This window comes from Hemiscyllium ocellatum, chromosome 28 (assembly GCF_020745735.1).
Source record: "Hemiscyllium ocellatum isolate sHemOce1 chromosome 28, sHemOce1.pat.X.cur, whole genome shotgun sequence".
Lineage (NCBI taxonomy): Eukaryota > Metazoa > Chordata > Chondrichthyes > Orectolobiformes > Hemiscylliidae > Hemiscyllium > Hemiscyllium ocellatum.
In genome coordinates this window covers 1,422,804-1,433,945 of record NC_083428.1, presented here as the reverse complement: position 1 = coordinate 1,433,945, position 11,142 = coordinate 1,422,804, and positions in this window count along the sequence as shown.

Here is an 11,142-nt window from a genome sequence, read left to right as displayed (position 1 = left end):
CCCGATGTCCCTGAGACACTGCCCGATGTCCCTGAGACACTGTCTGATGTCCCTGAGACACTGCCCGATGTCCCTGAGTCACTGCCCGATGACCCTGAGACACTGTCTGATGTCCCTGAGTCACTGCCCGATGACCCTGAGACACTGCCCGATGACCCTGAGACATTGCCCGATGGCTCTGAGACACTGCCCGATGTCCCTGAGACACTGTCTGATGTCCATGAGACACTGCCCGATGACTCTGAGATACTGCCCGATGACTCTGAGATACTGCCCGATGTCCCTGAGACACTGCCCGATGACACTGGCACACTGCCCGATGTCCCTGAGACACTGCCCGATGTCCCTGAGACACTGTCTGATGTCCCTGAGTCACTGCCCGATGACCCTGAGACACTGCCCGATGACCCTGAGACATTGCCCGATGGTTCTGAGACACTGTCTGATGTCCCTGAGACACTGCCCGATGTCCCTGAGACACTGTCTGATGTCCCTGAGACACTGCCCGATGGCTCTGAGACACTGCCCGATGGCCCTGAGACACTGCGCGTTGACCCTGAGACACTGCCCGATGTGCCTGAGACACTGCCCGATGGCCCTGAGACACTGCCCGATGACCCTGAGACACTACCCGATGGCCCTGAGATGCGGCCCGATATCCCTGTGTTACTGCCCGATGACCCTGAGATATGGCCCGATGCCCCCTGAGACACTGCCCGATGTCCCTGAGTCACTGCCCGATGACCCTGAGACTCTGCCCGATGACCCTGAGACACTGCCCGAAGTCCCTGAGACACTGCCCGATGACCCTGAGACACTGCCTGATGGCCCTGAGACACTGCACGATGACCCTGAGACACTGTCTGATGTCCATGAGACACTGTCCGATGACTCTGAGATACTGCCCGATAACCCTGAGATACTGCCCGATGTCCCTGAGACACTGCCCGATGGCCCTGAGACACTGCCTGATGTCCCTGTGTTACTGCCCGATGACCCTGAGATATGGCCGATGACCCTGAGACACTGCCCGATGTCCCTGAGTCACTGCCCGATGACCCTGAGACACTGCCCGATGACCCTGAGACACTGCCCGAAGTCCCTGAGTCACTGCCCGATGACCCTGAGACACTGTCTGATGTCCCTGAGTCACTGCCCGATGACCCTGAGACACTGCCCGATGACCCTGATACATTGCCCGATGGCTCTGAGACACTGCCCGATGTCCCTGAGACACTGTCTGATGTCCATGAGACACTGCCCGATGACTCTGAGATACTGCCCGATGACTCTGAGATACTGCCCGATGTCCCTGAGACACTGCCCGATGACCCTGGCACACTGCCCGATGTCCCTGAGACACTGCCCGATGTCCCTGAGACACTGTCTGATGTCCCTGAGTCACTGCCCGATGACCCTGAGACACTGCCCGATGACCCTGAGACATTGCCCGATGGTTCTGAGACACTGTCTGATGTCCCTGAGACACTGCCCGATGTCCCTGAGACACTGTCTGATGTCCCTGAGACACTGCCCGATGGCTCTGAGACACTGCCCGATGGCCCTGAGACACTGCGCGATGACCCTGAGACACTGCCCGATGTGCCTGAGACACTGCCCGATGGCCCTGAGACACTGCGCGATGACCCTGAGACACTGCCCGATGTGCCTGAGACACTGCCCGATGGCCCTGAGACACTGCCTGATGACCCTGAGACACTACCCGATGTCCCTGAGATGCGGCCCGATATCCCTGTGTTACTGCCCGATGACCCTGAGATATGGCCCGATGCCCCCTGAGACACTGCCCGATGTCCCTGAGTCACTGCCCGATGACCCTGAGACTCTGCCCGATGACCCTGAGACACTGCCCGAAGTCCCTGAGACACTGCCCGATGACCCTGAGACACTGCCTGATGGCCCTGAGACACTGCACGATGACCCTGAGACACTGTCTGATGTCCATGAGACACTGTCCGATGACTCTGAGATACTGCCCGATAACCCTGAGATACTGCCCGATGTCCCTGAGACACTGCCCGATGGCCCTGAGACACTGCCTGATGTCCCTGTGTTACTGCCCGATGACCCTGAGATATGGCCCGATGACCCTGAGACACTGCCCGATGTCCCTGAGTCACTGCCCGATGACCCTGAGACACTGCCCGATGACCCTGAGACACTGCCCGAAGTCCCTGAGACACTGCCCGACGACCCTGAGACACTGCCCGATGACCCTGAGACACTGCCCGAAGTCCCTGAGACACTGCCCGATGACCCTGAGACACTGTCTGATGTCCCTGAGACACTGCCCGATGGCCCTGAGACACTGCCCGATGACTCTGAGATACTGCCCGATGACCCTGAGATACGGCCCGACGACCCTGAGACACTGCCCGACGTCCCTGAGACACTGCCCGATGACCCTGAGACACTGCCCGATGACCCTGAGACACTGCCCGAAGTCACTGAGACACTGCCCGATGACCCTGAGACACTGTCTGATGTCCCTGAGACACTGCCCGATGGCCCTGAGACACTGCCCGATGACTCTGAGATACTGCCCGATGACCCTGAGATACGGCCCGACGACCCTGAGACACTGCCCGACGTCCCTGAGACACTGCCCGATGACTCTCAGATACTGCCCGATGTACCTGAGACACTGCCCCATGACTCTGAGATACTGCCCGATGACCCTGAGATATGGCCTGACGACCCTGAGACATGGCCCAATGTCCCTGAGACACTGCCCGATGGCCCTGAGACACTGCCAGATGGACCTGAGACACTGCCCGATGTCCCTGAGTTACTGCCCGATGACCCTGAGATACTGCCCGATGACCCTGAGACACTGTCTGATGTAACTGAGACACTGCCCGATGACCCTGAGACACTGCCCGATGTCCGTGAGACACTACCCGATGGCCCTGAGATGCGGCCCGATATCCCTGTGTTACTGCCCGATGACCCTGAGATATGGCCCGATGCCCCCTGAGACACTGCCCGATGTCCCTGAGTCACTGCCCGACGACCCTGAGACTCTGCCCGATGACCCTGAGACACTGTCTGATGTAACTGAGACACTGCCCGATAACCCTGAGACACTGCCCGATGTCCGTGAGACACTACCCGATGGCCCTGAGATGCGGCCCGATATCCCTGTGTTACTGCCCGATGACCCTGAGATATGGCCCGATGCCCCCTGAGACACTGCCCGATGTCCCTGAGTCACTGCCCGATGACCCTGAGACACTGCCCGATGACCCTGAGACACTGCCCGATGACCCTGGCACACTGCCCGATGTCCCTGAGACACTGCCCGATGTCCCTGAGACACTGTCTGATGTCCCTGAGTCACTGCCCGATGACCCTGAGACACTGCCCGATGACCCTGAGACATTGCCCGATGGTTCTGAGACACTGTCTGATGTCCCTGAGACACTGCCCGATGTCCCTGAGACACTGTCTGATGTCCCTGAGACACTGCCCGATGGCTCTGAGACACTGCCCGATGGCCCTGAGACACTGCGCGATGACCCTGAGACACTGTCTGATGTAACTGAGACACTGCCCGATGGCCCTGAGACACTGCCCGATGACCCTGAGACACTACCCGATGGCCCTGAGATGCGGCCCGATATCCCTGTGTTACTGCCTGATGACCCTGAGATATGGCCCGATGCCCCCTGAGACACTGCCCGATGTCCCTGAGTCACTGCCCGATGACCCTGAGACTCTGCCCGATGACCCTGAGACACTGCCCGAAGTCCCTGAGACACTGCCCGATGACCCTGAGACACTGCCTGATGGCCCTGAGACACTGCACGATGACCCTGAGACACTGTCTGATGTCCATGAGACACTGTCCGATGACTCTGAGATACTGCCCGATAACCCTGAGATACTGCCCGATGTCCCTGAGACACTGCCCGATGGCCCTGAGACACTGCCTGATGTCCCTGTGTTACTGCCCGATGACCCTGAGATATGGCCCGATGACCCTGAGACACTGCCCGATGTCCCTGAGTCACTGCCCGATGACCCTGAGACACTGCCCGATGACCCTGAGACACTGCCCGAAGTCCCTGAGACACTGCCCGATGACCCTGAGACACTGCCCGATGACCCTGAGACACTGCCCGAAGTCCCTGAGACACTGCCCGATGACCCTGAGACACTGTCTGATGTCCCTGAGACACTGCCCGATGGCCCTGAGACACTGCCCGATGACTCTGAGATACTGCCCGATGACCCTGAGATACGGCCCGACGACCCTGAGACACTGCCCGACGTCCCTGAGACACTGCCCGACGTCCCTGAGACACTGCCCGATGACCCTGAGACACTGTCTGATGTCCCTGAGACACTGCCCGATGGCCCTGAGACACTGCCCGATGACTCTGAGATACTGCCCGATGACCCTGAGATACGGCCCGACGACCCTGAGACACTGCCCGATGACTCTCAGATACTGCCCGATGTACCTGAGACACTGCCCCATGACTCTGAGATACTGCCCGATGACCCTGAGATATGGCCTGACGACCCTGAGACACGGCCCAATGTCCCTGAGACACTGCCCGATGGCCCTGAGACACTGCCCGATGGACCTGAGACACTGCCCGATGACCCTAAGTCACTGCCCAATGTCCCTGAGTTACTGCCCGATGACCCTGAGATACTGCCCGATGACCCTGAGACACTGTCTGATGTAACTGAGACACTGCCCGATGACCCTGAGACACTGCCCGATGTCCGTGAGACACTACCCGATGGCCCTGAGATGCGGCCCGATATCCCTGTGTTACTGCCCGATGACCCTGAGATATGGCCCGATGCCCCCTGAGACACTGCCCGATGTCCCTGAGTCACTGCCCGATGACCCTGAGACTCTGCCCGATGACCCTGAGACACTGCCCGAAGTCCCTGAGACACTGCCCGATGACCCTGAGACACTGCCTGATGGCCCTGAGACACTGCACGATGACCTTGAGACACTGTCTGATGTCCATGAGACACTGCCCGATGACTCTGAGATACTGCCCGATAACCCTGAGATACTGCCCGATGTCCCTGAGACACTGCCCGATGTCCCTGAGACACTGCCCGATGGCCCTGAGACACTGCCTGATGTCCCTGTGTTACTGTCCGATGACCCTGAGATATGGCCCGATGACCCTGAGACACTGCCCGATGTCCCTGAGTCACTGCCCGATGACCCTGAGACACTGCCCGATGACCCTGAGACACTGCCAGACGTCCCTGAGACACTGCCCGATGACCCTGAGACACTGCCCGATGGCCCTGAGACACTGCCCGATGACTCTGAGATACTGCCCGATGACCCTGAGATACGGCCCGATGACCCTGAGACACTGCCCGAAGTCACTGAGACACTGCCCGATGACCCTGAGACACTGTCTGATGTCCCTGAGACACTGCCCGATGGCCCTGAGACACTGCCCGATGACTCTGAGATACTGCCCGATGACCCTGAGATACGGCCCGACGACCCTGAGACACAGCCCGACGTCCCTGAGACACTGCCCGATGACTCTCAGATACTGCCCGATGTACCTGAGACACAGCCCCATGACTCTGAGATACTGCCCGATGACCCTGAGATATGGCCTGACGACCCTGAGACACGGCCCAATGTCCCTGAGACACTGCCCGATGGCCCTGAGACACTGCCCGATGGACCTGAGACACTGCCCGATGACCCTAAGTCACTGCCCAATGTCCCTGAGTTACTGCCCGATGACCCTGAGATACTGCCCGATGACCCTGAGACACTGTCTGATGTAACTGAGACACTGCCCGATGACCCTGAGACACTGCCCGATGTCCGTGAGACACTGCCCGATGGCCCTGAGATACGGCCCGATATCCCTGAGACACTGCCCGATGCCCCTGAGACACTGCCCGATGGCCCTGAGATGCGGCCCGATATCCCTGTGTTACTGCCCGATGCCCCTGAAACACTGCCCGATGTCCCTGAGTCACTGCCCGATGTCCCTGAGACACTGCCCGATGACCCTGAGATACTGCCTGATGACCCTGAGATACGGCCCGATGACCCTGAGTCACTGCCCGATGACCCTGAGACACTGCCCGATGACCCTGAGATACAGCCCGATGACCCTGAGATACGGCCCGATGACTCTGAGATACTGCCCGATGACCCTGAGACATTGCCCGATGACCCTGAGTCAATGCCCGATGATCCTGAGACACTGCCCGATGACTCTGAGATACTGCCCGATGACCCTGAGACACAGTCTGATGTCCCTGAGACACTGCCCGATGACCCTGGCACACTGCCCGATGTCCCTGAGACACTGCCAGATGGCCCTGAGACACTGTCTGATGTCCCTGAGTCACTGCCCGATGACCCTGAGACACTGCCCGATGACCCTGAGACATTGTCCGATGGCCCTGAGACACTGCCCGATGTCCCTGAGACACTGTCTGATGTCCCTGAGACACTGCCCGATGGCTCTGAGACACTGCCCGATGTCCCTGAGACACTGCCCGATGTCCCTGAGATACGGCCCGATATCCCTGAGACACTGCCCGATATCCCTGAGACACTGCCCGATGACCCTGAGACACTGCCAGAAGTCCCTGAGACACTGCCCGATGACCCTGAGACACTGCCCGATGGCCCTGAGACACTGCCCGATGACTCTGAGATACTGCCCGATGACCCTGAGATACGGCCCGATGACCCTGAGACACTGCCCGAAGTCACTGAGACACTGCCCGATGACCCTGAGACACTGTCTGATGTCCCTGAGACACTGCCCGATGGCCCTGAGACACTGCCCGATGACTCTGAGATACTGCCCGATGACCCTGAGATACGGCCCGACGACCCTGAGACACTGCCCGACGTCCCTGAGACACTGCCCGATGACTCTGAGATACTGCCCGATGTCCCTCTCACTGCCCGATGTCCCTGAGATACTGCCCGATGACCCAGAGACACTGTCCGATGTCCCTGAGACACTGCCCGATGACTCTGAGACACTGCCCGATGACTCTGAGATACTGCCCGATGTCCCTGAGACACTGCCCGATGACCCTGAGTCACTGCCCGATGTCCCTGAGACACTGCCCGATGTCCCTGAGACACTGCCCGATGACTCTGAGATACTGCCCGATGGCCCTGAGACACTGCCCGATGACCCTGAGACACTGCCCGATGACTCTGAGACACTGCCCGATGACCCTGAGACACTGTCTGATGTCCCTGAGACACTGCCCGATGACCCTGAGCCACTGCCCGATGTCCCTGAGACACTGCCCGATATTCCTGAGACACTGCCCGATGACCCTGAGTCACTGCCCGATGTCCCTGAGACACTGTCGGATGGCTCTGAGACACTGCCCGATGTCCCTGAGACACTGCCCGATGTCCCTGAGATACGGCCCGATATCCCTGAGACACTGCCCGATATCCCTGAGACACTGCCCGATGACCCTGAGACACTGCCAGAAGTCCCTGAGACACTGCCCGATGACCCTGAGACACTGCCCGATGGCCCTGAGACACTGCCCGATGACTCTGAGATACTGCCCGATGACCCTGAGATACGGCCCGATGACCCTGAGACACTGCCCGAAGTCACTGAGACACTGCCCGATGACCCTGAGACACTGTCTGATGTCCCTGAGACACTGCCCGATGGCCCTGAGACACTGCCCGATGACTCTGAGATACTGCCCGATGACCCTGAGATACGGCCCGACGACCCTGAGACACTGCCCGACGTCCCTGAGACACTGCCCGATGACTCTCAGATACTGCCCGATGTACCTGAGACACTGCCCCATGACTCTGAGATATTGCCCGATGACCCTGAGATATGGCCTGACGACCCTGAGACACGGCCCAATGTCCCTGAGACACTGCCCGATGGCCCTGAGACACTGCCCGATGGACCTGAGACACTGCCCGATGACCCTAAGTCACTGCCCAATGTCCCTGAGTTACTGCCCGATGACCCTGAGATACTGCCCGATGACCCTGAGACACTGGCTGATGTAACTGAGACACTGCCCGATGACCCTGAGACACTGCCCGATGTCCGTGAGACACTGCCCGATGGCCCTGAGATACGGCCCGATATCCCTGAGACACTGCCCGATATCCCTGAGACACTGCCCGATGGCCCTGAGATGCGGCCCGATATCCCTGTGTTACTGCCCGATGCCCCTGAAACACTGCCCGATGTCCCTGAGTCACTGCCCGATGTCCCTGAGACACTGCCCGATGACCCTGAGATACTGCCTGATGACCCTGAGATACGGCCCGATGACCCTGAGTCACTGCCCGATGACCCTGAGACACTGCCCGATGACCCTGAGATACAGCCCGATGACCCTGAGATACGGCCCGATGACTCTGAGATACTGCCCGATGACCCTGAGACATTGCCCGATGACCCTGAGTCAATGCCCGATGACCCTGAGACACTGCCCGATGACTCTGAGATACTGCCCGATGACCCTGAGACACAGTCTGATGTCCCTGAGACACTGCCCGATGACCCTGGCACACTGCCCGATGTCCCTGAGACACTGCCAGATGGCCCTGAGACACTGTCTGATGTCCCTGAGTCACTGCCCGATGACCCTGAGACACTGCCCGATGACCCTGAGACATTGCCCGATGGCCCTGAGACACTGCCCGATGTCCCTGAGACACTGTCTGATGTCCCTGAGACACTGCCCGATGGCTCTGAGACACTGCCCGATGTCCCTGAGACACTGCCCGGTCCCTGAGATACGGCCCGATATCCCTGAGACACTGCCCGATATCCCTGAGACACTGCCCGATGACCCTGAGATATGGCCCGATGCCCCCTGAAACACTGCCCGATGTCCCTGAGTCACTGCCCGATGACCCTGAGACACTGCCCGAAGTCCCTGAGACACTGCCCGATGACCCTGAGATACTGCCCGATGACCCTGAGATACGGCCCGACGACCCTGAGACACTGCCCGATGTCCCTGAGACACTGCTCGATGACTCTGAGATACTGCCCGATGTCCCTCTCACTGCCCGATGTCCCTGAGATACTGCCCGATGACCCAGAGACACTGTCCGATGTCCCTGAGACACTGCCCGATGACTCTGAGACACTGCCCGATGACTCTGAGATACTGCCCGATGTCCCTGAGACACTGCCCGATGACCCTGAGTCACTGCCCGATGTCCCTGAGACACTGCCCGATGTCCCTGAGACACTGCCCGATGACTCTGAGATACTGCCCGATGGCCCTGAGACACTGCCCGATGACCCTGAGACACTGCCCGATGACTCTGAGACACTGCCCGATGACCCTGAGACACTGTCTGATGTCCCTGAGACACTGCCCGATGACCCTGAGCCACTGCCCGATGTCCCTGAGACACTGCCCGATATTCCTGAGACACTGCCCGATGACCCTGAGTCACTGCCCGATGTCCCTGAGACACTGTCGGATGTCCCTGAGACACTGCCCGATGTCCCTGAGTCACTGCCCGATGGCCCTGAGACACTGTCTGATGACCCTGAGATACTGCCCGATGACCCCGAGACACTGTCCAATGTCCCTGAGACACTGCCCGATGACTCTGAGACACTGCCCGATGACCCAGAGACACTGTCCGATGTCCCTGAGACACTGCCCGATGACCCTGAGACACGGCCCGATGTCCCTGAGACACGGCCCAATGGCACTGAGATACTGTCTGATGTAACTGAGTCACTGCCCGATGTCCATGAGACACTGCCCGATGTCCCTGAGACACTGTCTGATGTCCCTGAGACACTCTGATGTCCCTGAGACACTGCCTGATGGCCCTGAGACACTGCCCGATGACCCTGAGACACTGTCTGATGTAACTGAGTCACTGCCCGATGACCCTGAGACACTGCCCGATGGCCGTGAGATACTGCCCGATGACCCTGAGACACTGCCCGATGACCCTGAGACACTGCCCGATGACCCTGAGACACGGCCCGATGACCCTGAGTCACTGCCTGATGTCCCTGAGACACTGCCCGATGACCCTGAGACACTGCCCGATGTCCCTGAGTCACTGCCCGATGTCCCTGAGACACTGCCCGATGACTCTGAGATACTGCCCGATGTCCCTGAGAAACTGCCCGATGACCCTGAGACACTGCCCGATGTCCCTGAGACACTGCCCGATGTCCCTGAGATACTGCCCGATGACCCTGAGACACTGCCCGATGGCCCTGAGATACTGCCCGATGACCCTGAGACACTGCCCGATGTCCCTGAGACACTGCCCGATGTCCCTGAGATACTGCCCGATGGTCCTGAGACACTGCCCGATGTCCGAGAGACACTGCCCGATGTCCCTGAGACACTGCCCGATGTCCCTGAGATACTGCCCGATGGTCCTGAGACACTGCCCAATGTCCGAGAGACACTGCCCGATGTCCGAGAGACACTGCCCGATGTCCCTGAGACACTGCCCGATGTCCCTGAGAAACTGCCCGATGGTCCTGAGACACTGCCCGATGTCCGAGAGACACTGCCCGATGGCCCTGAGACACTGCCCGATGGCCCTGAGACACTGCCCGATGTAAGTGAGACTAACTTTACGTTGTCTACATTATTCCATGTTTCACCTTTTTGCTCAGTGCCTGAACGTGTCGATATTTCTTTGCAGCCTATGGGAATCCTCCTCCTCCTTTCTGCCTAGCATTCTATCAAAAGTAAAGTTTGGTGCATCACTTTGTGCCTTTTTTACACAATTAATCTTGATTATTAAGTATGTTTGGCTCCAGCACTGATCCCTGTGGCTCTCCGTTCCTACCAGCCTGACAACTTGAAAATGCCCCATTTCTGTCCTCTCCTTTAGCCAATCCTGTATCTGAGACACGATATGGCAAAGCTCCCTGCTGCAGTGAGTGTGGGGCACTGTCTGCATGTTCCCTGTGAAGCTGAGAGATTTATAACCAGTGGGAACAGTGTTGTTGCAGGCGCTCAGTTACACGTGGGGCTGGAATCACTCAAACCAGCTTCAAGGGAAGCTACTCCGAGGCTGTGGGAGCTGCTGAACATGTTTGTGGAGGGAGTCTGAGCCGGACAAGATGTGAATTATAAGCCAGTTTG